The sequence below is a fragment of the Microtus pennsylvanicus genome, chromosome 11 (genome assembly GCF_037038515.1).
Source record: "Microtus pennsylvanicus isolate mMicPen1 chromosome 11, mMicPen1.hap1, whole genome shotgun sequence".
NCBI lineage: Eukaryota > Metazoa > Chordata > Mammalia > Rodentia > Cricetidae > Microtus > Microtus pennsylvanicus.
The window spans coordinates 76,973,061-76,995,450 of NC_134589.1; the positions used below are offsets into that span (position 1 = coordinate 76,973,061).

Consider the following 22,390-nt stretch of genomic DNA (forward strand, 5'->3'; position numbering starts at 1 on the left):
TTATATAGAGAGATACAAGTATATATCATATTCTATGCCTGTGAGGGATGACGCAACACAAGAACTTTCATCTCCCATTGCTTTATTATTACCTATTATTATTACTCTTGTCTTGTAGGTGTATTTTTTACTGAGACAAAATCGCTGCCAAATGCTACTTCAGAATAGGAGGGCTTGTGACAGCCCGTGGTTTGAGGGGATATGTGCTCAGCTTGCTTTCTCCTTTGTATTGGATCTGGGTCCTCAGCTCAAGAGATGGTGCTCCCTACATTCAGGGTGGATCATCTCTCCTCAGTTAAACATCCCTGGAAGTGCCCCTAAAGACATGCCCATAAGTGTGCTTCCTGGGTGTCAGGTCCAGTCAATGACTTCATTATCTTGATAATGAAGATAGCCATCACAATAGATTTGTCTCTCCTTCATTTTCCAGATTATATGCCTGCCATCCTCCCGCTTGTCTTTCTGTCCCAGATCCCCATCCAGAACTAGCTCACACTTGGCACTCGGTAAATATTTAGCAGCCTAATCAGGAGCTTGATTAAAAATCTGACTAGACTCAAAGGCATTCTCAGGTCCTTGGCCCTGCTCCCTTGGTTAGGCAGAGATGGAGGGAACCTCAACCATGACCTAATAAATATACGATCCATGACATCATAAGCTCCACAGAATAAATTAGGATCCCTTGTCCCTTCTCGGAGCTGCCATTTAACCAAGTGTTTAAGCGCAAACCCTTTGTCTCAGAGGGGACCCTCAAAAGCACCAGGGGGAATTTTGAAGAAGTAGCTAAAACACCATGTGTTAATGTGCAACTGAGTGATGCTCCCCCACGGGATTTCCAGAACACAACAAAGCATAGCCCCCTGGGTGCCCGCACTAAGGGCTGTTCTAGCCACTCCCACCAGTCCAGTAAAGGCTACTCCTGCACGAGTCAGTCTCCAGCACTTACAGAGCCCTGCACATCGGCTGAGTGTGTTCCTACTGCAAAGGGAACTTGAGGGACAGAGTCCTGGGTGCCTCCAATAAGAAGCCGATGAATAAAACATCTTAGAGATGAAAGGTGGCAGAGAAGCTGCACAATCGTAGCTAATGCATCGGAACTCTCTAGAGCCAACATAACACTGCCTGGTGTGCAGTGCAGGTTTAAAAAAAAAAAGATGCATGAACACATTTATTCCACTGGTTTATAAACTTTTCTCATTAAAAAAAAAGGAAGCTGCTTCTTTCAAGGGAGATCTTGTAAGCAAAGTTCAAAATATAATGGAGATTAAAGAGGAGGTCCCTGGGGCTCTGGAGATGCTCTAGTGGTTAAGAGTGCTTGCTACTCTTGCAGAGGACCAGAATTCAGCCCCCACTGGGCAACTCGCAACTGCCTATAATTTCAGCTCCACGGTTTCCGGCTTCCTTTTCTAGCCTTCAAGAGTACCCAGACACACACGTCACATACTTACACAGTCACATATACATAAATAAAAATTAAATCTTCTTTTAGAAGAGAAGTTCCCTGAGTTAAAGCTGAAAGCCCCATCACCCTCCCTCATCACCACAAGCGTATCAGAGGTGCATGGAGGGGCGTCTCAGAGCAGAGTTAAGCCGTGAGCCGATTCATCCTCCTCGTTTCACAAACAGGACCCAGATAGCCATGTCTCTGGTGATGCCGTGAATTTGCACTGGTAGTTAGCAGTTAGCCACGACGTTGGGGCAATGATGATGAACACCACATGGGAGCTCAGATAGCGCAGGAGTCTTGACGGAAAGTGTCCGAGAACCCTGTCTGAGCACCGAGCTGTCCCTATCCAAGCCAAAGGTCCCAACCCTCCATCATTTCCATTTTCATTCATGACCACGGTCCGAGGCCACATGTTAACAGCCAAGGGACAAGTCAGCATGGCCGCTGTCAGCAGTGCAGCTTCTCTTTCCACAGGTACAGGGGACTGTCACCATGGCCGCCCGTGTGGAACTGGGTCTTCTCGCGCCCTCCGAAGGTGTGCTGAGTGCTGCACCTGGAGAGTGGCCAGGAGCGAGCTCCCTAGGAGCTTTGAGTCCACGTGTTCATCCTAGGAAGCCAAGTTTGAGGTCAGGAAGCTGGAATGAACTGTCTGTTTTTCTGGACAAGAAAGGAGAACAACATGGAAGAAAATGCTTCCGCCTTGCCTCCCAGGAGCTGTTAGGTTTCCTATGGCAACATCTGGACCAAGGACTTGGTGCCCACCCACCTCTAGTCCCTGAAGCCAGACTTCTTCGCTGCCAAAACTGAAATTTCCAGGCCAGCTGCTTTCCTTCCAGTCCTAACATCAGTCCAAAACGGGTGTGAGGCAGCAAAGTGACCTACTGGTTTTACGGATTCACGTAGAGGAGAAATAGTCTTGCCTTGTCTTTATGCGAGGCCTGGGTGTCCCCTCTGCTGACCTGGAAGGTGTACGGAATTACTCTAATGTGTGCTCCAATAGTAGACAGAGGTTATGTCTCAATCAAAAAGCACTTTCTAAAGAAAATTAACAAAGAATGACTATGGGTCAACCCAGTAGGAATTAGCTCTGTGTACTGCTCCAGTCTCTAAAAGGAACACTGAAGACTCATCCCGAACAGAACATCTTTCCTGACCTTTATGTTTTATTTGTTTTGTTTTGTCTGAATATGTGTTTGTACACAGTATATACATGTGTGTGTATGTGTTCGCAGGCACACTCACATGGAGGCGTGAGTTTATCATTCTCCTCCTCTATTGTTCTTCTCCCTGTTGTGAGGCAGTCTGCCATTGAACCTGGACCACATTATTTTGCTAGTCTGGCCAGCCACTGAGTCCTCAGGATTTACCTAGGTCCACACCTCCAGTGCTGGGGTTAGAAGTACATATCACTGTATCTGAGTTTTATGTAAGTACTGGGAATCCGAACCCTCAAGTATTCGTGTTCACGTATCAAACACTTCAGCCACTGAGCTTCCTCTTTAGTTCTCAACTTCTGCTTTAACAGATGAAATTCAGAAGCTTAAAGCAGGGTGTGGAGGTCTGAATATGAACGGGTCCCCTAGGCTCATATATTTGAAAGCTTGTTCCCCAGTTGTTGGAACTGTTTGGGGAAGAATAAGAGGTGTGGTCTTGTTGAGGAGGTGTGTTACTAGAGCAGGCTTTGAGGTCACAAAGTCACACTATTCCATTTAGACTCGCTCTCATTCTCTCTCTCTCTCCCCCAAGCCCTTCTCTCTCTTGTGCATGTGGATAGAGATGTGAGCTCTCTGCTATTGCTTCAGCGCCAATTCTGCCTGCCTGCTGCCACACCACCCCCCACCACAACGGTCATGGACTCTAAACCTCTGGAACTGTGAGCCCCAAATCAAACAGTGTTTTTATAAGTTGCCTTGTCATGGTGTTTGTCACAGAAATAGAAAAGTAACTAAGATGGGGGTGTTGTTGTTTGGCTAAGATCGTGAAGGAATAGAATGGAATGTCCACTGATAAAATGCCAGCTTTTCAGCTCCAGTCAGGCAAGTTTTTCTTTTCCTTTGCATACATGTATTATTAGTTCTTTGAAATTCCATACAATATGAACCTTTATCTATAACAAACAAAACAAAGCCTATTCTGTTTTGTTTTAGCTCTGCTTTCATCTACTTTTTCTTCCTCCCTCCCTCCCTTCTTCCCTCCCTCCCTCCCTCCCTCCCTTCCTTCCTTCTTTCCTTTCTTTCTTCTGTTTTTCTTTCTAGCTCTGTGTCTAGCCTGTTGATTCTCATCAAATATTTGTTACATGGAAGCTGGGACGGTCTGAATGAGAATGGCCCCCACAGGCACATATATTTATATGCCTGGTCCGCAGTTAGTAGAACTATTTGAGAAGAATTAGGAGGGGTGTCCTTGTAAAGGAGGGGTGTCACTGGATGGGGGCATTGAGGTCTTAAAAATCCACAACTTGCCCAGCCTTGATCTCTCTCTCTCTCTCTCTCTCTCTCTCTCTCTCTCTCTCTCTCTCTCTCTCTCTCTCTCCTTCCTTCTCCAGGCAACTTGCAGATCAGATATGCTCTCTCAGCTACTGCTCCAGCACCTGCCACCATGCCTATCTGCTTTCTGCACGTTCCTCATCATGATGTTCAGTCTAACACTGTAAAACTATAAGCGAGCCCCCAATTAAAGGCTTCTTCTATAAGTTGCCTTAGTCTGGTATTTTTTTCATAGCAATAGAGCACTAGCTAAGACAGAAGTTGAGGCAGGAGGTCAATCTTTTTGACATGTTATTGAATTCAGTGTTTTATTGAAAATTTTTGCATCTAACTTCATCTAGGAAGTTAGTCTGCATTTTCCTTTGGTTGCTTTTGTGTCTTTATCCACTATGGATATCAGGGTAATATTAGTCTCCTGTTACTAGCTTGATAATGTTCCTTTCCTAGTTTTTGAAATAATTTGAATTGATGTTTGCACTTCTATGAAGATGTGGTTAAATTCACCAATGAATCCATCAGGTTTGGGCTTTTTTTAGGTAGGAGATTTTTAACTATGCTTCTATCTCAATTTGTTATTGATGTTTAAACTGTTTGCCTCCATTTAATTTTGGTAAATCATATACATCTAGTAATTTATTCTTTTCTTTTAGATTTTACAACTTAGTAGAATATTATGTTTTCAAGGTAAGATCCAATGATTTTCTAAATTTCATTGTATTTTGGGGGGTTTAATTTCTTGGATTTGTTGGGTGTTTTTTGTTTGTTTTTATGTCAAAACAAAGAGCCTTTATGCAAGCTCATGCTTGGAGTCTCCTTCTGTCCAATGCAGCAGTTGAGAGCAGAGAGCCCCAAGCCCAGTTGGGGTAGGGTTTTTATCCTAGTAGAGGTTGGGGTGAAGGGATGCCATTTTATAATGATATCTATTGCTATTATAAAGCCCTGTAGTTCTGATCTTCGAGTACAGCCAGATTATAATCCTAAATGATTTATATAGAAATAATAATTTTTAAGGACATAGAATACTTCTTTGGTTCTGCATAAAGAAGATCAAATGGGGCTGGAGAAATAGCTCAGTGGTTAAGAGCATTGCCTGCTCTTCCAAATTGAACTCACAATTCCCGGCAACCACATGGTGGCTCACAACCATCTATAATGAGGTCTAGTGTCCTCTTCTGGCCTGAAGGCATACACGCAGACAGAATATTGTATACATAATGAATAAATAAATACATTTTTTAAAAAAAGATCAAATGTTTTCTCTTATTGAAGAATTATATTAGTTAATAAATTCATCAATTGACAACTCTGAACCAATTTTCCTCGTAATAGGCATTATAGGTAGCCATTTTTTCCCCACACCAAGGAGTTCCTCCTTGACTCAACATTTTAACCTATTTTGGGCAGGGAGCACAGGATGATGTGTTCTCTTCTGTAACTACTTCACGCTGATATTGGGACATTGTTATCAGGGCCCAAGAAGGCTGAATGGCTAATCGAAGGTAAGGAGGAGATTCAGGCAATGGGGCACTCATCAGAAGCATCTGGTTTGCAGACGCTGTTGCTGTGACAGGAAACATTCACATAGACTGTACTGGTGCACATCAGCTTTCAGCAAGTCTCGCAGTCATTTGGAGCAGGTTGTTGTCAGCAACTGATGCTTGACTGTGTCTGCCAGTCAGGAGTAAACCTGTTGATACAAGTTCAAACTAGGAACAAAAGTTAAAATTTATAAACATAAAGGAAAATATTATATTTGAAACTTTCAGGCCCATATTGAAATCCCTATCATAGAAAAAGCAGATAGTGGGTATCTGTAAAAGAGAAGGAATAGACTCATACTTTTGAGTCCTAGCAAAAACTACAGATTTGGGTACATTTTTTATCTGTACAGAGAGCCAGGTATGGATTTGGACAGAAATGTCTTTGACCTGATAAAAAGTCTATACCTAGATGACAACCAAAATAAATCTAAAATCTTGAGCTTGTGACGCAAACAAAAAGTAATCGTTGCTCTACCAGCTTATAAGAACTACACCACAGAAGACGAAAGAAATGTAAAACATTTTCCATATCTTAATAATCTAGTCATACTCTTGTAAATTGGATTTGTTGTAATGACTCTCTTTCATTTATGATTTTATTAATCTGGGCTTTCTCTTTCTTTCATTGAGTTTAACTAAAAGACTGTGAACCCTGTTTATCTTTTTGAAGATTTTTTATTGATTCTTTATACTTTTTCCATTTCATTAATTTCTGTTCTAACCTTACAACTTTATTTCTGTCTGTTGATGTGAGGTTTGGCTTGTCCTTTTTCTAGCACCCTAATGTGCATCCTTAAGTTATTGATTTTAGATACCTATGATTTCTTAATGTGGCCACTTAGCGCCATAAACTTCCCTCTTATGACTGTTTGGTGTCCTGAATATCTTCCACATCTGGATTGTCATCACTTTTCCTAACTCTGGGAATTTTTCTGTTATCATTCTTGGGGTGGAGGGTGAGACAGTGTCTCTCTATATAGTTCTAGACATCATGGAATTCAACATGTGGACTAGGCTTACTTTAATCTCATAGAGATCTGCCTGCCTCTGCCTCCCAAGTGCTGGGATTAAACTCTAAATCCTTTTCAAAATGTGTTCTATGCCACAGTTTGTTGTTATGACCACTGTGAATACCTCTTACTTATTAACTATAACAGTGGACCACTTTGATTTTGATAACTGTTGAAGTATAAACAACCAAGGATCACATGGAGTCTACTTGGATTTTAGTTAATAAGATTAGGAGAGAGAGAATTTAGACATTAAGGATAACGATTATGAGATCAAATTTGAAGAGCAAAAAAAAATTGTAGTGGGTAAAGTTGTCAAAAAAAAAGGAAGGTTAAGATACTGCTAGTGCAGTGAGAACAGGGTTTGTCTCTTAGAGTTCCTTACTAGCTTTTGGGACTCTACTCCTCATACTGGGTCACCTTGTACTGCCTTAATACATGGGGAGGTACTGAATCTTACTACAACTTGATATGCTATGTTTTGTTGATACTCAGGGAGACCTGCCCTTTCCTAAATGGAATGCATCAGGGAGTAGAAACAGATGAGAGGGGGGAAATGAAAAAAAAGAGAAAAGATACTATTAGGGTCTGTAGATTTTAGAGATTGTTAAAGCTATGGAAGATTATAAGCAATAATTAAAAGGACAGACGATAAAGGCAAAAGAAAACAGAAAAGCCTTCAGAACAAGAGAAGAGGCAAATAAGATGTGGCTGAAGAATACGGTAATAGACTGTATTCTTACTGGATTATCTCAGTAATAAACTGAGAAACATAATCAGCAGTCTTAAAACCTTACTGAGAAACACACAAACAAAGGTGAAAACCATCGTGAAGACATACATGAAAGAGTGAAGATTAAATACTATAAACTAGAAATAAAAAAGAGTGTTTATGAAGTGAATTGCCAGTGTAGCCATGCCAGGTTAAAAAGTCGAGTTCTCAGGCTCTTCTGCATCCAGCAGGCTCTACATGGTCCTGTGTCAGCTCCCTCCTTTATCCCCTTTCTCGGTGCCAGGCACTGTGCTCTGAGTCTCAGACCTTTACAGAGAATCAGTAGAGCAGGTTTTATTGTGTTGTTGAGAAACCCAAGGCAAGAGAGGGCTGAGTGACTTGCCCGGAATTGCATGGCTGATGGATGAGAGCCAAGTGAGGCAGGCTGACACCCTAGTCAGTAAAGTTGGAGGCCAGCACAGGGATCTGAATGCAATCCCTAGACCCCATGTGGGGAACAAAACCAGGATGCTGTGTCTCTGTAATGCTGGGGAGGCCAACTCAGGCAACCCTGGGACTTGTGGACCACCCAGCCTTGGGGAGTTCCAACCAATTAGATGCTTTGTCTTATGTGGGGAGAGGGGGAACATTTGAGAATTCCTGAGGTTGTTCTTTGAACCTACACATATACATACACATACATGTACACATTGTCTCACACCATACACCTCCACATGCAAACATGTACCCAAACACATGTTTCAAAATATACACATAGTCAAATTTTTCTTTGGGCTGCTAGTTCATAAAAAAAACAACACCAAGACTTACTATCAATTATGAAAGCTTAGCCTATAGCTTAGGTTTTTCCCACTAGCTCTTATAACTTAAATTAACCCATTTATATTAATCTGCATTTTGTCTCATAGTTTTGAGTTCTCATCATGCACCTCACGTTTCCTCTGCATGTCCTTTGGTATCTCTCTTGTTCCTTCATCTCCTCCCCCCACCTTTCTCTCTCTCTCTCTCTGCCTGGAAGTCCTGCCTACCCTAACTATTGGCCATTCAGCTCTTTACTAAACCAATTAAAGACACCTGGGCAAAGACGCATCTTCACAGTATACAAAAAGATTATTACACAACACACAAAAAAAAAACAAACAAGCAAGCAAAAGACAGGAAAATGCCAAAACAGGACGAAAAGTCTACAATAAAATAAAACAAAATACCATGGAGTGTGTTTTATATTAACCATCTACCCCTGGGAATGGAGCCTGCCCTGAAGTGTGTTGGATATATGGTACTGTGACCCTCCACCGGCGAACACTGACTTTCCCTCTGTCTGTGAATAACAATTGCAAACAGTTTCTCAATTAGGGGTAGGACCCCGTGTCCACTTCCCCTCTCAGTGCTGTGATCCCATCTGAATCAAACCGTGCAGATCTTGTGTGTGTTGCCGCAGTTTCTATGAGTTCATTCTTAAACAAACTCCCATCCCTGTCATTTAGACACTTCTGCCAAGAACTGAGGTGCCACCTCTCTGTAACTGTTGGCAGCCTCTAATCTTCAGCACAACCCTTGCTTTGCAGGGGTTTGCCAGCCTGCCCTGACCCCCTGGGGTAGCTCTGATTGAGTAAAGAGGTCAGCAATAGAATTAGCATCCAATAAGCTCCAAAGCCCCTTAAGTCGAAAATTGAAATACTGGTCAATTGTGCTGGTTGTACTCTTGTAATCCCAACTCGTGGAAGCAGAGACAGGAAGATTAGGAGTTCGGTCTGGTTTGCACAAGACCTGTCTCGAGAGAGATGGAAAAGGGGGAAGGAGAGAAGAAGAGAAGAGAGAAAATAAGCAGAGAGGAGGAGTAAATTAAAACAAAGGAGGAACAGAGAAGGAAAGGAAAGAAAGTACACACTGTTACTTCTTCTACTTAAACAAGAAGATGGACGCTCATTGACAAGATGCCCAGGACATGTTGCTCTGTGATTGGCATATGTCCATCTAGCTGGTCATGATCTAACTGTGTGACTTTAGGCAAGTCATTTCAGCTCTCTGGCCATTGGCTTCTTTACCCATCAAACCAGATTACCCCTGGCCCTGAAACAATGAAGTCCTATTTTCTCAGGACCTACTAAAGAAACAATCATCCAGCCGGGCGGTGGTGGTGCACACCTTTAGTCCCAGCACTCAGGAAGGCAGAGGCAGGTGGATCTCTATGAATTTGAGGCCAGTCTGGTCTACAGAGTGAATTCCAGGACAACTAGAAATACACAGAGAAACCTTGTCTCAAAAAACCAAAAAAAGAAAGAAAGAAAGAAAGAAAGAAAGAAAGAAAGAAAGAAAGAAAGAAAGAAAGAAAGAAAAGATAAGAAACCATCATCCTGATCAAGCTTACTCCCATCGATACTTTTGTCCAATCATTAACCAGGAGAATGGGCTGTTTCTGCAACCTAAACAGCAAAGTTCACTTCAGGGGCAAAGAGGAGTATTTGGGGAATAGTGGGCATTGTTGGTCATCTCTGGGGACCTAACCTGAGTTGGCCTTAGCTTGGTGACAACAGGAAATCTAAGGGATCCTCACAGAAACAGCCTTCACCTTGAAACGTCCGTCTTTGGTGAGTCCAACACTGTCAGCTGGCCGTAGCCAGGATGAATCTGCTTTTTAAAATTGTTCGCGTTTTCTTTGGTCTGTGTTTTCTTAGTAAGTTTGGCTCCATCTCTTGTCTTTCTCTCTTCCTTATGCAATCTTCTGGGATGTGGCATCATAAAGCCGTAGGTCATTCGTAGCACTATGAAAAAGAAGTCACTGAGTAAAGCAGACAGATTCAAGATGGAAGGGAAGAAGGCTTTACATGAGAGGTAAAGAAAACGTGCATTTACGTGTGGCTTGTAGCCGCAATGGTCACAGATCCCCACGGTCATGGTCTGACTCTATGGCTTGCTCTTGGGGGTCTCATGTTCGGCTCACTGGAGAGAGCTACACCCTTTGCCACTGCACTGTGACTTCTCAGAAGTCTTAGGAAGACACCAAAGAGTTGGTGATTCCAGGGACGGTTGAAGGTGACAGCTTTTGTTTCCTGCTTAAAGAAACTCAGAAAGCTTCCTCTTTGGCCAAAAATTTCCTCTTTCAATAAGCTCGTCTGCGCTGCCTCTGACTCCTGTGTGCTAATTAAACTTCCTTTATAAAGCATAAATACTCCTTTCCTAAAGCCCACACATGAAAACACAAACAGCCCCAGCGGCAGCTAGCCGCGAAGAGAACTCTCAAAAAGGAAGTCCTTAATGAAATTGATTTTACTAAATTATTTCCATGGTGGTAGCTAGGTGTGAAGGAGTTTCTAATAAGCAGGCAAATTATCTTTTTTTTAAAGCCTTTTCAATGAGTTTCCCAGGAATAGCATGGGCAGTTTTGTGTTCGCTCAAAAGCTATAGCCTCCCAAGCACCATCCGGGGCTGCTAAAGATACGTACAGATAATAACTTTACTTATCCTGTATCTGGTCATAGATATAGTGACGGACACATATAAACTGTTTCAGAGAAGTAAACATAAGTGCTTTGTCCAAAGTCCAAGAGCAAGAAAGTTCCAGAACAGAGATTTCTTCCCCAGTCTGAGTTAGGTTTCTCTTAAAGACATCCTATAGCTTTTGTAATTGAGTTTTGACCAGGCCAAAAAAAAAAAGAAAGAAATTCTTCATGCTGGGGTTCTGTTGTTGAAGGAGTGGGCTGGGTTGATTCCTGTGGGAACTGGGGGATGGCTGGCAGAAGAGAGAGAGGTTTCCGGGAAGAGCCCATGAGAAGAGCAGTCCTAGAGATCAGCTTTGAAAGTTCTCACTGTCATGGCTGAAGAGATGGCTCAGTGATCAAAAGCACTGGCTTCTCTTCCAGAGGGCCCAGGTTCAATTCCCAACACCCACATGGCAGTTCACAACTGTCTGTAACACTGGTACCAAGGTTTCCAACACCTTCACACAGGCGTACATGCAGGCGAAACACCAATATAATAAATCATAAAACTACAATAAAAATAAATTATAAAAAGGGAAGCTATCCCTGACAGCCCTGAAGGATATCTGACCAGGGATGGCTTGTATAAGGTTGGCCCTTATGAACTGTCTTCTTACTCTGCTTCTCTTGGACTTAGAAGTTACAGACTCTCAGAGATGCTACCAAGGATAGACATTCACTCTCTGCCAAACTCTTGCAGTTTCAGTGATGATGCTTTGAACCCCAAGTTGTGTGGTGCAGCAAAGTCTCAAACAGTCCTCAAGATCCTTGCCTTTTCCTGGTGGTGTGAGGTGACTCTTATTATCTACGCACTTCACTCCAGGTCCCCAAAAATACCAGGCCTTTTTCTATTTCCCATAATAAATCTGTGTGTGGGTTAAGAGTGTGGCTTAATTGATCGGATGCTTACCTAGTATGCACAAGGCCCTGGGTTCGATTCCCAGCACCACATAAACTAGGCATGATGGATGAAAGCCTATAATCTCAACACTTGAGAAGTGGAGGTTGGAGGATCAGAAGTCAAGGACACTCTTGACTATGGTAAGCTCAAGGCCAGCCTGAACTAATAGATGCTATTTCAAACAAAATCTATTTTCTTTGTGCTGAAGTTTTCTAAGTTTTCAAGAATTCACTGACAAGTATCTGGTGACGGTCTGGGGTGATTACACAGAGCACAACCTAGCACAGATGATTAGTTCTCTCCCTGTGACTCTACAGGTCCTCCCTCTTGTGTTTCCCTCACTCCGACTGCAAGGGACACATTTCGTCCCTGTTAAGACACCGCTAGACTCCAGACCCGGAGTCTCAGCTACTGCGGCAGGTGGACTTGTCAAGAGCTTGTCCCCACATCATGGCCAGTCTCCTCAGAAAGTCTTTTCTGATCAGTTACTAAGACTATATAAAGTTTTCTCTTTTCTTCCCATTTGATACTGAGATCAAAAGCACCGACCACTACTTACTATCTATCTGCAGTATTTCTTCGGCAAAATGAAAAACATGCCCTAGAAAGACAGCTAAATCATGGCCATGTCTGCCGCATAGGTATGAGGACAAGAGCGAGATGGATATGTAGAACCCACATAAAGAAAGAAACAGTGCTGGTGCATGTTTGTAATGGCAGAGCTGAGAGGCAGAAAAGGGGATCCCTGAGGGTCACCGGCCAGCCAACCTAGACAAACTGGTGATCTCTAGACCAATGAAAGATCCTGTTTCAAAAAGAAACCAAGGTGGACAGTTCCTGGGAAATAACAGCTGAGGTTGACCTCGGTGTGCACACACTTACACCCAAACACGCATACACACATACAAACATACATACATATATACATACATACAAGCATACATAGATATACACACACAAACATACATACATACGCACACACAAACATACATACATACGCACACACAAACATGCATACATACATACACACTCACATAGGTGGAAGTACAGACAGATGGATGGGTGGATGGATGGATGGGTGGATGGATGGATGGATGGATGGATGGATGGATGGACGGACGGACGGACGGACGGACGGACAGACAGACAGACAGACAAAAACTAACCTGGAATAGCTATAGCGGATATTTTCATTCTGCCCCAGAAAGTTGGTCCAGTAAGTATCCCTCTTATCTACAAAACGGAGTAATAGCAGTTTTGGCTTCATAGTGTTGTCGTGGAGATGAAAGTAGGCGATCTGTAAAAAACACTTGGAGACCATTGTCTATGATGTTTGGGCGAAGAGAGTGTGACAATACTGCAGATCTCAGGTGCAGGTAAACTGGGCTTCAGAGTCCAGGTCAACACTCAGCTGCGACAGTTAACTCAGTTGTCAACCATCATGAGAATTTCACCAGTATCATCCAACAGCTGTGGTCAAGACTTAGCACGAGGCGCTAAGAGACAACCTCACAAAGAATTAGCAGAAAGGTCCTCCCTGAATTGTGGATATAGATTTTATACAGGATATAGTGACCCTCCCCCCCCATAACTCCTTTCAGAAAGAAATACACAGCTGGCCTTGCTGACAGCAAACACTTAGGTCAGTTTGAATTTGGCCTTATCACCTGCAGACAGGGACTTGTCCAGAATGGGGCCATTTCATACAGGCTCTGGTCAGTAACTGATAACACCTTTGCTACTGGGTCCACTGTGAGGCAACTCTAACGAGGATGGTGTCTCAACTTCTTCCTCTGTCCAGTCTTGCTTCCTTTCCTTCCTCTAGGCATCTGTCCCTAAGGCCAAACCCTGCTCACAGCGGGCTTTGGTATTGGCATGGCTCCCATCTTAGCACGACACGCCCTGCCCCCAGTCACATATGGTTACAAACGGTGCCCGCTATGGTGGCGACCAAGGTGGAGGTGGTTTCATCAGCTTTCATCACTAGGCTGATTTTTCCAGGTTGATTCACTCTAACAAATGAAGACACCATCAGATGCCAAAACTTATATTCTCGACAGTTATTCTTTGCTGCCCCCTCCCCAGAATAAATCACCACAAAGTACTGATTGGCATATCTGAAAACGCAGCCAACAACTTGTGTGACCTTACCTTTTGTCTTCCCGAGTAAGAAAATGTGTCTCCAGAACAGCTTACTGCCTTGGTGGCATTTCCCCACTGGGATTGAAAACACTGTGATTTAGATGTAAAATGGGAGCTCTGTCCTCCGGTGGCAGTACTGAGTAGTGATTACGTCATGACATTGCTGGCTTCTTACATGTCTGTTGATGAACTTGTATCTAATCGGACTATAGGAGGTAAGGTCTAGAGTCATGGCTATCAACCTTCCTAGTGTTGAGATGCTTTGATGGTTACTCATGTTGTAAAGACCTCAACAATCAAATTAATTTTGTCATTGCTACTTTATAACTAATTTTGCTATTGCTGTGAATCGTAATGTAAATGTCTGACATGCAGAGTATCTGATACGTGGCCCCTCCAAAGGATTGTTCATTCCCCCCCCCCCCAAAGGGGTTGCAACCCACAGGTTGAGAACCACCAGTCTAGAGGGAGGAAGTGAGACATTTGGGAGCTTGTCCCCTGCCTCTCTCCCTGTCTCCCTCTCTTTCCTTCCCTCGCTCCCTCCTCCCATCCCTCCTGTACACCACTGACGGAGCCAGTTTGCTTTAACACAGGCCCCTTAACACAATGCCCCGCCGCACCACGCAAGGCCCACAAGCAACAGAAGCGAATGGCTACGGATTGAAGCCTCTGAAACTGAGTCAGAATAAATCTTTCCTTTTGTACATTCTTTTCTAAGTTATCTTGCCACAAGGACAAGTGGCTGATACAGACACATTCTCGTGTTCCTTAGCAACTCCTTTTTGCCCTCTAGAGGTAGCTGAGGTTGTCCCTGACCTTCTGTAGAGTGTTCCATCTGAAGATCCCAGAATGCTTTCAGAAGTGCTCAAATTCACTGACGCCTGCCATCTCCTACAATCATGATTAAAAACCCAGAGCCCAGCAGAGCTTCTAGAAGCTGTCCAAACTGACATTATTTCCTTCAGGAAGGAGTCACCACCACCACCACCACCTGCTGCACATCCTCTTCCTTTCTTCACTATTCAGATCCCATCATATGGCCACAAGCTCTGTAGCCGTGTGCCTGGCCTCCTCTACCCCCACACCCCTACCCCCATCAACTAATACCTGACCTATTCCTCCTTCGGTGTCAGAACTGCACCCAGTATTCGCAGCATTATTGGCATTTTCCCCAAAGCTGGTGGTGACTCATGTCTCAGGGATCATCTCTCCGCTGTACACGATTCTCCCTATGAAGTTCATGTTAGCTGTTCTCTGACACCTTCCGTCGGAGTGCTCTGAAGACTTAATTTGGTGGCCCAGAGGCAACCCTGATGGTCTCCAGCTTTATAACTGGCAGGGTAAAATTAGTCAGCCTGCTTGGCTCTTCTCAGGAGGGAGTCAGGTTCCTAGGTCTCAGGACACTCATTTCGGTAAGGGCTAACATGTCCATAGCCTCCAGGCCTTCTTTAAAGGGACCTGGCTGAGCTTTCCCACCAATATGCTATAGACATACATGGTCATTCAATGCAGGCCTCTTTCTGTAGGGTCCTTACGTTCCCCGGGGATATTTTCACTTTTCTGGAAAAGAACTGATCATTCACTAGGATGGATCGAAACTCAGAAAGATGCTGTGAGAAAAATATCGTGAGTCTTCCCGGCACTGATAAAACTGTATGAAACACCAAAGTCCTAGCAATAGCATTCAACATCCTAGCTTCGCGGCGGCTGTGGTTCATCATCATTGCTAGCTTGACTTGGTTTGGGGTCACCCTGTAAACACACCTCTGGATGTTTGTATAAGGGCTTTTCCTGAGACACTTGATGGAGGTGGGAAGACCTCTCCTGAATGGGGGGTGGCACCATGCTGTAGGCTGGGATCTCAGACTGGATACAAAGGAGAAACGGCTGAGCAGCAGCTTTCATCTCTTCCTGCTTCCTGATCATCGAGGCAATGGCACCAGCTGCCTAAAGTTTCTGCTGCCCTGCCTCCCCTTCCATGACTGACTCTACCCTCCAACTGGGAGCCAAAGGGATCCCTTCCTTCCATAAGCTCTTCTTGTCAGTTATTTGGTAACAGGACTAGTAGGATGGGGCTAAGTCCCCTCCAAACTACTCAAGTTAGTCACTTTGCAACACTGTGGCAAACGCCTGACAGCTCACACAGAAAGAAGCTTTGTGTGGGGCTCCTGGTTCCACAAGCTTCAATCCACCGTCCCACTACTCTGGTTTGCGGAGGCTTAGGTCACCAGGGCATAAGTGCATGGCAAAGGATGTCTGTCCACAGGTCTGGAATTATGCAGCTAAAGCCAAATATAAATGTGTAAGCCTTGGGCAAGCAGTGCATGGAAGTGTTGGTTTGGTGTCCATGATCCCTCTTTCTTCATCACTTAAATATGCACCTCAAAATTGAGGGATACCACACAAAAATATAGCTTCCAGCTTCTTCCAAAAACTAAAAACATCTGGTCTCAGTGGGATAGCATTCTAGAGTCAGAATTGACACCACCAGCTAAAGCCAAGTAGAAGCGCCAGCCCTTGTATAAGAGATGCACAGTCTCCAATTAGTATTAATGTATTTTCAGGTATTGTTCTGGCCCTATGGATATATGAGTTTGAGTCCTTGGGATTAAGAAAGAAAAGAAGGAAAGAAGGAATGCCAAGTACAGAAAGGTTTCCTCACATATGAGTTCAACTGCTTTGGGGTAGATGTGAATATGTATTTTCGATGCTTTATTTAACAAAAGTTTACATATTGATGATTGCAAGGTTAGAACAGGACTCGACAACATTCTTGCTCTGAATCTAGTTCTCTATAATGTTTCGGGTTTTTTCCTCTGCTGGCAAAAAAGGGGGAAGAGGGAAAAAAACTGTATCTGTATGTATGTATATATGTATATATGTATGTGTATATATATATATATGTATATATATATATATATGGTGGCATACAAAAGAAGAGAATTCCTCCTGCCATGCTTTTCTCTTTTTCTAGAAAATTCTAGGAGACTTTGACTGAAGCAGGTCCCATTGGCCAGAATTGGACCATATGGCTATCCCCAAACCAATGGTTAGCAAATAAGAATCGGATTGTGATGTCTGAATGAAAGCACACAATGTCCCTCCTTGGATCTAACAGATTGTTCTACCTTAGCTCATGGCTACACATACAATCTTGGTGAAAAGGAGCATGTGGAAGATGGCAGATGTTCGTGACACTTAGCATCTGTGAAAGGTGTGGGCATATAGGGTGTCTTATGACTATGATGGTTGGGAAAGTCTACAGAGTTAGAGATGTGGATTCCTTGTTTTTTTTATATGACTTTCTATATGGACTGCTGGTTCTCATCATATTTTAAATGAACTTGACCACTCTCCTTTTAATCCGTGGGGCCTGATTCTTCCTTCACACATGTATCAGCCAGTAGGAAGCAACTCTCCCTTCTGACTCAGTTCTAGAACTTTCCACCTTTTCTTCCCCCAAGGGATGGAAGACATTGCCCTTTGGAGTAGGCCTGAAACTCAGTGCTGTGGTCAGAAGGTTAGCTTGTCTGCTTAAAATGCTTGCCTGAAAATGCTGCAGACATGACAGTCCATGGAACTGAGTCACACACGGGGCTCAATCCCTGGCCCTGTATTGTGCACCCTGGGAAACAGGTACAGTCGAAAGCTGCCGCACCTGGCATGTCACATGTCTCCTTATCGAGTCACCCTGCTAACACAGAAGGAGCCAGCATAGCTGCTGGCCATGCAAGGCCCTGGGGCCATGAAACCTCAGTCTGAACCACTTCCTTCACACTGCACCAGACTGAAATGTCACCCCGGGGGGCTGTCTCTGGGGAGCCCTCCAGGCTCTCTGGTTGCTATGCACCCAAGTCAACAGCACATCCATCAAATTCCAAAAACTGAATAAAAAAAAATTAACTGCTTCCGAGCCCTGTGTCAGCACCATGCTCTTCAGCTTCCAGGATTCCAGTCCTTCATCTCATCAAATTTTCCTATGGCTTTGACATGAGGGCCACAAATGACATCCAATCGTAGTTCTTTACTTCCCACTGTGCCCAGGCACTTACATTCCTGATCTTGTTTAACATTCTCATAGACTCTCTAAGGTAGATCCCATACTAACACCTCTTTGTCAGCAGGGACCCAAAGGCGATGCAGCTCACCCAAGGATACCCAAGACAGCGAGTAGCCAAGTCATGATCAGCCTAGCACAAATCTGAGCTTTCAGTAACTACCGCATTCTTTACAGTCTAGGAAGAGCCCAAATAAAGGCTTTTGGAAATCGTGCTGACAAATAACTAGCATTGTGTCATTACAGCGACTAGTCTCTAGCTGGGCATGTGGCTCTGTAGGTAGACTGTTCACCCAGCATAGACAACACCCTGAGTATGGCTCTGGAGCTACATAAACTAGACATAGTGAGACATGGGTGTCATCTCAGCCCTAGAGAGATAGAGACTGAGGATTGGAAGTTCTAGATCAAGCTCGACTACATAGCTTCAGCTTCAACTGAATAGCAAGCCTGTGGCTTCTAAGATAAAACAAATTCTGATTTTTCTGGAAAGGTAGCTATGTTTTGCCTCCTGCTTCTCTCCTTTCCCTGAGCTTCATTAACTGGCCCTCTTTGTTTTCTTACCCCCTTGGGTACAGCCTTAAGGCCCATAGGGTAAATTGTGTGTCTTGCAATACAGATAAGTGGACTTACGTATCTTCAGCAGTTGTGACCAGGATCCTCTGACTTCATTAGGTCCCAGAATCAAAGGAGGAAACTATCAGGCAAGACCAAATGCCAGAGTGACCTCTAGGCCAGGGCCATCAAGCTCAGAGTGACCCACTGGGATCAAGAGTCCAGAGTAAGTAGTCGAGTGTTGCCTAAGCCACGTTCACGACCAGCAGCCAAGATCATGGTCCAGGGTCACAGCCTGAGGTTTGCACCGAGCAACTGGTGTCCAGCACAGATGTCTCAACTCAGAACACAGTTCATGGTACGCTTGAGCCAACAAGTTAGGAGGAGCACTCACATTCTGAGCAGTCTTTTCTCATTGCTATGACAACAAACAGGAGAACTTAAGGAAGCAGCTTGAAGAAGGAAAGGTTCACTAGGGCCCACAGTGTGAGAGTGTAGTCTGTCACGGTGAGGAAGGCATGGCGGCAGGAGCCTCAAGTACCTAGTCACAATGCAACCACAGTGGAAAAACAGAGAGGTGAACCCTGGTGCTCAGCTCTCTTTCCTTTTTTGTCTTCAGTCCAGGTCCCAATTCCAGTCAGAGTGAGTCTTCATGCCTCAGTTAACCTAGTCTAGAAACTGCCTCATAATACTGCCCAGAAGTTTGTCCCCCTGGTGATTGTATATCCTATAAAGCTGACATTTAATATTGTCATAATGCGTGGGAAGCAAAATTCCAAACAGACCTCACAGCAGTCCTGAAGTTCTGCCAAGCAAGGTCAATCAACTCAACCAAAGTGTTACTAGATGATGGTGACATCTCACTCCTCTTAGGTGGCAGATGTCACTGTAAACCACCATGCTGGCACCATTGCTAATCTTTACCAATCCTCAAAAAGCAGTAGAGACCCATGAGTCTCCATTTTATACACGTATAAAATGAGGCTTGAGAGATTAGGTGGCCTACCAAAGGCCTTCTGGTAGAAGTGACAGGGTCAGAGCCCTGAACCGTCTGGCTCCTGGGAGAATATTCTCTTCTCTGTAGTATGTACCCTGCCTAAGAGCAGGAACTATGAGGTCTTTGTAACTAAGAAGTTGACAAGATCACCCATGCGTCCCTCACTCAGCTAACCTCTTGAGCACCACCTCTGTGTCAAGAAGAGTCCTAGAAACTTGTGGGCCATCATGCTTGAGACCCAATGCCTGCTCAAGGAACTTGGTGCTCAACAGCCCTCTTCTCCTCCCTCCCTGATTTCCTAGCGTCCTTCAACATCAGACAAAGGGCTAGGGAATTAGCTTAGCCAGCAAAGTGCTTGCCTTAAAAGCACAAAAATCTGAATTCAATCCCCAGAATCCACATAAAAGAAAAGTTGGGCATAGTGGCACGTATTTGTGATGCCAGCACCCGGGATACGGAGAAGCACCCTCTGGCCAACTAGCCTACCCTACTTGGCAGGTCTCAAACCAATGAGAAGCCCTGTCTCGAAAAATAAAGTGAGTGGTGCCTGTGAGTGAGAAACATGGTTGTTCTCTGGCCTCTGCCTACACGTACACACATATACATGCCTACCCCCCCCACACACACACAGGGATGTACGCATGCACACATGCACATACAACATAGCAAAGAGCCATCACCCCCTCAGGAAAGAAGGACAGATCCCTGGATGCATATTTGCCATGTCGGGTGTCCTATTTATTACAGAAGTATGACAGAGGTAGGGGCATCTGGATGTAGGATTAGACTGGGTCATTTTGAATCAAAACAGCATCCTTCATGATCAGTGGCCTCTGTCAGCCTAGAAAGCTTCTGTTTGTTTGGTGTTGGGAAGATTTGCTCAGATTAGCATCGGGATTTCCTGGACACTGGGGACAGAGACTCGGCAGCTGCTGAAAGAGCAGCTGGAGCAGTCAGCTCAGCTCCTCCTGTAGCTCTGCAGCCCTGGAGTGACGCAGCACTTCTCCGGGCCGCAGCTCCGAGAGCAACAGGCGCCTGCCTGGAAGAGAACGCAGCAGTGGGAGTGACATCTTTTGGTTATCTGATCACTCTACATCGGTGGTACTCCTTGGGAATGATTTCAGCCTCCCTCTTGAGCAGTCAGAGCTATAAATAAAGCTCCCCAGAGAGGCTGAATCGTGCCCTTCATCCTGGCGGCCTCTGTGACTCATCCCACAAGCCAGTTCTGCATCCATCTCCCTGATTACCAGGGGAGAGTGAGTCTAGGCAGGCCTGGAGGTCAGAGGTGTCCATTCTCACCGCATGCCGTAAGCATCCACTTAGGTGTGGCCATCGTGAACTCACGTGTGTGTGCGTGTGTGTGTGCACACCTCTGCCCCTTGGGACAAGGTTGTTTCGATTTAAGGAAGCACCTCTTACACAGATCCTGGATGGAAGCCGTTAGTTAAGACTCCCTATTACCTCATAATACCTTTTCTGCAGAACTGCTTTGTGCTGAGCAAGGTGACACATTCTCTCGCATCTCTGGGGACTATTGTTGCTTAAAGCAAATAAAATCCCTGAGGTGCGGCAGAGGTTGAAGAAGCAACACTTCATGAAGAGCAGAGTCTCTCCCGAAAGGGAAGAACAAGGAAGGCCTTGATTTCTGAGGCCTTCTTCTTTCAGCCGGGATTTCACTGAACACTGTACAACTCCAGCCTGTGTCATATCCCAGCCTCCGTAGGTGACAACCTGACCCCAGAGGAGCTACACAACCTGCCTGAAATCACTCAGGCTTGCAGTGAGCTCCATCCAGGAATTTGGGGCAGAGTCATAGCAACCTTCTCACCTCCATGTTCATCAAAGGCTTCATGTACCCCTCAGACTCAACGAACAACGGTCCTTCCAGTCCTGGGTAGAAGAAAACACAGAGCCCAAGGCAAGCTGTTGGCATCATCCAGCTCCCTGTCACTGGGATGGAAATCTGGAGGCGGATTGCCTGTGACACATAGGGGCTGATGTCCCTCACAGGTTCAGAGAGCAGGACAAGCGGTGGTGGCTCAGCTCTGGCTAGCGGTATGTCACCTTATCTATAGTGGATGGCAATGGAGCTTACACATACAGAAGCAAGAAAAAAAATGGGAGGGGGGGCTCCACTGCAGCTTTTGTAACTCGTTCTCCTGAAATGTCATTGAATGCCACACAAAGAGTATTCTCACTCTTGATTAGAGCACCTTCCTCCACGCACCACCTCTTAAAGGTACGATATCTACCACACTAGGAAAATACAAGCTTTCCATTCAGGAATATATAGAGAATAGTCCAACAATACCCAGACTGTACCACTCCTCCATCTTTACTCACTACCAAAACTCCCGCGAGCACTGACTCTCAATCTCCACCCTTTTCATCTCTACCCATAAGCCTTCTCGTGCCCTCTGGCAAGAGAGAGGCCAACCCTAATTCCGTTTCTTATCATCGCCTCTCAAATAGCCAGTGACAGCCACTGTGCTGTCTCCTCACTCAAGCAGACTTTCACCCATTTCACACTTGACAAAACTTCCAATCCCTGAATGTATTTGTTCATCATTGTATCCTCTGGGCTGGTACCCACAGGACCAGCCAGTTTGGGTTAGATAAATGCCAGTTGGAAGGATGAAGAGAAGAGTGAGCTCTTTCAGGGGCGCTGGTGCCATGACTTACTGCTTGAAGTCTTTTGTCTTAATTAAGGGTTGGCTGGTTGCCAGAAGAAAAACAAAAACAAAAACAAGAAAACCTCTGTCCTGACTTGTTCCAGAGGGAAAAGTTCAGGTTTGATGGAAGGATGCCTCAAACTGAAAAGGAAGGTCTGTGGAGGTAGATTGATTACAGGGTCTTATGAAATGAGATAAGTGTAAGAAACTACTCCCCCCCTTCCTCGACACCTCCCTCCCTCTTCCCCATTCCTAGCTCCGTCCTGTTCTCTAACTCTGTGTGTCCCTCTCTTGGAATGCTGCCTTCCTCTACTGCTCATTGCCCAACGTGGCAGCTGTCCAAAAGCCATATCCGCACACTGCTGCG

At 44.7% G+C, this 22,390-nt stretch overlaps 1 protein-coding gene across 1 annotated transcript in view; it reads left to right on the forward strand.

The window, feature by feature from the left end:
• Positions 1-9,701: 9,701 nt before the first annotated feature.
• The window catches only part of Adra1b (adrenoceptor alpha 1B), a 117,682-nt gene continuing 104,993 nt past the window's right edge, over positions 9,702-22,390 (forward strand). Inside the window, exon 1 of the mRNA XM_075941289.1 lies at positions 9,702-9,808. The gene's annotated coding sequence lies outside the window, so the exon portion shown is untranslated. The remainder of the gene's footprint in view (positions 9,809-22,390) is intronic.